Source organism: Rhinolophus sinicus, linkage group LG05 (assembly GCF_036562045.2).
Source record: "Rhinolophus sinicus isolate RSC01 linkage group LG05, ASM3656204v1, whole genome shotgun sequence".
NCBI lineage: Eukaryota > Metazoa > Chordata > Mammalia > Chiroptera > Rhinolophidae > Rhinolophus > Rhinolophus sinicus.
Window position 1 is genome coordinate 124,245,800 of NC_133755.1, and position 6,000 is coordinate 124,251,799.

Consider the following 6,000-nt stretch of genomic DNA (forward strand, 5'->3'; position numbering starts at 1 on the left):
TCCCTCACTGGAGCCAGAACAAGATTTATTACTCGCTTGTCCTGGAGGGTATACTGCACGCCTGAGAGAGCCACCCAATGAGGTTGTAGATAGAGAGAGTGGGAGGGAGCAGGACCTGGAGGTCTGCCTTTATTAGTGCCTGAGGGTGGGGTTTCCAGGGTTTCGTGGGTTCACTTTTTTTTTTTAAGATTTTTATTAAAAAATGTAGCTAACATATAATATTATATTAATTTCAGGGATACATCATAATTATTTGACATTTATGTACCTAATGAAGATGGATGTCTTTGAAATGCATGCCTCAGCAATCATAAGCTTAGTGTGAGGCACTGACACTACACTAGGCTAGGAGCTCAGGGCTTCTCAAGGCAGCGTATTCTTTGTATACCTTTCTGTATCTTCCAGTCTAATTCTACTCATTCAGACCACACATGAGACCCTCTTTCAGCGAGGCAGAGCTAAACTTAGTCCTCTAGTTCATAGAGATACAGCTCTGTGGGCTGACCTTCTCCTATGGTAAAGGTGAATACTTAACTTCTGGTACCTATTGGCTAATATTCAACCCTGATCTATAGCCAGTGATGAGCAAACAGGAAGTATATCTGAGCCACGCTCTAATATCGCATGAGTCTGTACTGTTGAATACTTGTTTACAAGTGATTGTGAAAAACATTGGAAGAAGATCTGATGTGCTAAATTGATTCTGTTTATGAGAAGCAAGAAGAAAAGATATCACTCTTTCAAGTGGGTTGAATTAATGGAGATATATTTTTCTTGACTTAATTCAAGATGTCCTGGCAGTCTAAAGACAGTAAACACACTTTTTGTGTACCCTGGATATAAGGTGCTATTTCAGGGTTAAAGCTGGAAGACAAAGAAATTGAAATACTGAGTGGGACACATGTAATACATTTGAACAAAGCTAGAGGGGGAAAAGACTAGAACTCTGTCTCAGCTGTGTGTGGGGCCAAAGGCAGAACAATGTCTATTTGCCTTTTGGGACAGATAAACCCATCCATCAGGCTGCATCTGGTGCACAGACTGAGGAGTTGACACCCACGTGCTGAAGGATTTATTGGCCTTGTTCAGAGACTCGTAAACTTCCCTCTTGGTGTCTTGTCTCTGGATCCTTGTCCATGCTGTGCTGTGACTAACTAAGCCTATTGGTTATGCTCATCAGTGTTTTAATCCTCTCCTTTGTGAAGAGGACAGTGCTGCACTTCTTGTGCCTTTGAGTATCTCACAGGTTCATGCAGCTCCGTAGCAAAGAACTTCTCACATTTGCCAGCAGATGACACAATGAAAAAACCAGGGGACTGCATTTTCCCTCTTACCTTCTCTCTCTCCCACTTTCACATTTTGCAAAAACACGGAGCTTTGACTTGCTACAGATGTCAGTTGTTTCTTTTCTCTTAGGCTCTTCTTGGAAATAGGTGGTTTGCTGCTTGCTTAATGATCACAATACTGTGACACATCACTCCTCTTTCATGGCTCTGTGTCCTCAGGTAGCCAATAGCTCAGGGTGTTGTCTACCTTTGTTTTTTGACATCGTTCTAGTTCTGCTCTGCCCTAAGACTATGAAGCATATATTTACATAGGCAGGTGAAGTAAAGTGTTCTTGTTTCAAAAGAACTATTTTTCTGAGAAAGCATTTTTCTTGGGATTTGTTTACATGTTAACCCTCCATTAATTCTGTTTGTGAAAATTCTATTTAGATACTCAGGTGATGTGTGTTGTATGGAATAGTACATGTGCCTATTGTAAGTTACAAGGGACAACTAGATTTAAAACATATTTAAAATAAATTATCATTTTGAAACTGTTCAAATTGATGTACTATTTTAAAGTGATAAGCTGTCCTGGGAAAAATCCTTTGAAAGCTGTGTGGGGAATGTGCTATTGGAGACAGAAAGATGCCTGATTTTAAAACAATTATTGTAGGTATATATTTAAACTCTTACTATTCCAGGTATTTCCCTTGTAATATCTCTTATAATTCTCACAGCAACCTTTTGAGGTATGTACTATGTTTATCCTACAGAGAAGAAGAATAGTATAGTACATATGAGCATGTATCTTGGAACCAGCCTAGGTTTAGAACTGAGCTCTACTGTTTACTAAATGTATCAACTTGGGCAAGTTATTTAACCTCTCTGGGTCTCATATTTATCTGTGAAACAGGTACCTACCTTTTATTATGACTAAATGAACCCAAATATCTAATGCTCTCAGAACAATTTCTGGCACATAACACATTCTCAACAAATGTTAGCTCTGGTGATCTAGTCTTACAGAGAGGTGAGCATTGATACAGATGCATAAACTGAGGTACTGAGGCACAGGGTGGTTAAGTAACTTACCTGAAGTTACACAGTAAATGTCAGAAATAGTCTTTAAGCCCAAGAAAACTGACTCGGCAAAGTAAGTCTTTCCACTGGTGCTCATATGAGGAACTATACTATTCCTTCTCCCAAGAGATGCTGGACAACGCATTTTATTGAAATATATTAATTCTATAAATGTCCAGGTGGTGTCACCCATAATTATTTTCTGAATGTACTAGAAATTGCAAAAATAAATTCTGTTTAAAATTTAGTTTTAGGCAGAGTTAGCTTCAGTTATAAGTACAGAATAATTTCAGGTAAACTTGTTTTTGTTTGTTTGTTTGGTTGATTGGTTGTTTTTGTCTGGAGGAGGAGTCATTGCTTTTACAAGATCCATTAAACTATGTATATGGTTTTAAGAGCCCATGAGAAGGACTGTAAAGACCAAATGTGTGACTTGGAATCCCTGCTCACTCTGGCTTTTCAAAACCTCCGTCTTCCTTTCTTTCACTGCCTGCTCTCTGATCAGTATCTTTGCCAAAGGGCTCTGTCCTTGATTTCTTCCTGTCTCAATATTTAATAAACTAGACTATACTATACTATTACATAGTAAGAGGAAAACAAATAGTGCTTGTTTATGACATTTATGATTAAAACTAGCTGAACGGTGGATATGTTGGACTATAGAGTTAAGAATTAAAATGATATTGATAGAATAAGAAAAAAGAAAGTAATAGGATATAAATATCTTAAGCCAGTTTTATGAAGTATGGGGCTAGATTTGCCTTGATAGTAGTTCATATAAAAAACCTCATGATTTTAGGTAATTACAAATTCAAAACAAATGAACAGGGATACTCTTGCTTTAAGGATACATTCACTTTTGGACTATATTGTAGGTTAGGAAAAGTGAGACACCAACTGTGTCTGGCCACGTTTAGTGCATCCTGTGTTTCACTTTAAAGGGACTTTGATAAACTGGGGGTTTCAGGCGCTGGTAGCTGGGAGGTCATAAGAGCCGTCATTGAAGAAGCTGAAGGATGATCATTTTAGGGAAGAACAAATGCAAGATGTGTTTCTGTTGGTGTGGTTCTACACTGCCCCAGTTCATGGGTTTGGAAGGAGGCCCCAGACTGGATCGGCAAGCAAGGAACTTATCTCCTGGCAGAGGCAATTTGCTTTCTTCTTTTGTGTGCCCTCTGTTCAGTCTGGTGGCTGAAACCGAAAAAATCAATTAAAATCTGGAGAAAAAATGAAAGAATTGCTGGAGAACCTTAACTTCAAATGGAGCAGAAAAAATCTTGGGGTTACCAATAAATATTTTTGAGTAGTCACTATTTATTCTACGGTGTCCTGAAATTCTTAACACAATAATGGTTTTAATTAATTTAATTATAAGTACATTTTTATATAATACTGTTCTGGATGATTTTCAAATTGTCTTATAATGAAATATAATGACTCAGCTCCTTCAAAGCTGGAGAGTCACTTCAGGAACTGCTGTGAATATGGTTCTAGACTAGACACAGTGTAGTTGAGCCAGAAACAATTCTAAAAGCAATTCAGGGTGAATGTGTGTGTGTTTGTGTTTGATAAGATAGGATTGATTAATACCAGATTTTAGACAAACACAAATAGATACCATCATTTTAATGGCTGCAATAATTTTCTACCATATTGATGCATTCTAAGTTTTAAAAACTGAATCTCTAAATTGAGAAATTCAGGTTCTTCTCAACTTTTTGCTGTTATAAATCATGTTTTCCTCAGCATACCTTTGCACACACCTTTGTCTACGTGTACAATGATTTCCTTGGAACAGGATCTCAGAAGTGGAATTTCTGGCTGATTGGTATACATCATGTAACGTGTGTTTCTGCATTACCTGCTCTAAGGTTACCTCATAACTCATATTGCTGCTAGCATTCAATAAGAATATCTCTTCCCTCAGAGTATCAGCAGGGTTTTAAAATTTTGTAGCTGGAGGAGCATAACACGCTATTTCCTTATTTTTTAATTTTATTTTTTTATTACTTCTGAGGGTGAACATATTTTGTTCATTGATTGTTTCTATTTGTTTTTGTGAATTGCTTGTTTTTCAAAAGAACACTGTAGTTTTCACTGAGCTTCAAGAACACCATAGAAGGAAACATTGGTGCCTCACCAGTATACCCTTAGATTTCTTTCCCATTTTTGTGGACACTGGCGTTGAGTGTGTGTTTACTCCCAACAACTAGAGCATGTATGTCTTTGCAGATGGACTGCCATCAGGCTTCTGGAAATAGTTTTGCTTGTGTGCTAGGAAGGTTGGAAGTATATGAGGGGGTGGGAGGTAGTGTCCTTAACCAATGGATAACTGACACGTGCAGAAATGTAGACTATAGTTTTCTCCACCCCTGAGGAAGAAAACCCTGAAGTGTGACCTGCTCTGTGGCCAAAATCCCCTGCATGAATAAGCCAAAGTTACCTTCTGCAGACCTTTGCTGGATATGTTACCTTTGCCTGGCTTCCTTCCCTTCCCTCTTCCTCTTCCTCATTCCTCTACCACTTTCCCCCCTGGGAACACTGCCCAATAAATCACTTTTACATAAATTTTTGCGTCAGGATCTGATTCTGTAAAACACAATTGAAGACAAACACTTCATTCATTAGGAATATTTCCTCTGTGTCATAAGGATTAGAACTATTCTATGCAGTTTATTAATCTCATTTTCTTTTGGGAATATTTTACCATGTAGACATGGCAGTATTGTTTTGTTTATGTACTGAGGTGCATCTGACTTTTTTTCTCTTCATACACTTTTGCGTATTTAAAAACAATTATTTCTTAGTCTTGGTATTATATAAATGTTCACCTTATTTGGTTTTCCATTTAAATTCTTAGATTAACTCTGTGGTTTGTCAAGGTTCTTAGATCAATGGGTTTAAAGATTTTATCAAGTTTGAGAAATTTTCAGCCATTACTTTTTTAAGTATTATTTTCTGCCTCCCTCTCTGACTTCAGTTTCACAGTTTAGACTGCTTGGAATTTGTCTCTCAGGTCTCTGGTGCTAAGTTCATATTTTAAAATTTTGTTTTGATTTTCTTTTCATAGCTTCAGTTTGGAAGATTTTCCATTGATGTGCTTTCAAGTTCATTGATGTTTTCTATTGTAATATCTAATCTGCTTCTAGTTCTATCTGGTGTATTTTTTTTTAACCTCAGATACTGTATTTTTCATCTTTAGAAATTTTAGTTGTATCTTTTTTTATATCCTCTATTTCTCTCCTCATTATATTCATGTTTTTCTCTATCTTCTCTAACATTTGGAGTGTATTTATAACAGTTTTGACATTCAAGTCAGCTAGTTTTGTCATCTGTGTGATTTCTATGTCTGTTTATATTGATTGATTTTTTTCTGGTTTGAGCCACATTTTCTGCTTCTTTGCATGTATGGTAATACGCAGAGAGCATTACTATTTTTTGGATGCTGATGTCATAAATTTTGATTGGATGACATACATTGTGAATTTTACACTATTGGTTGTTAGAATTTATTACATTAAAAAAATAATGATGGTGTTTTCTCTGGTGTACAGGTACGTTATTTGGATTTAGTTGGATCTGCAGATCTGTCTCTCTGTCCAGAGTCCTCCCTGCTACTTGTCCCTGCACATTCTAGGTGCCTTGACTTTTC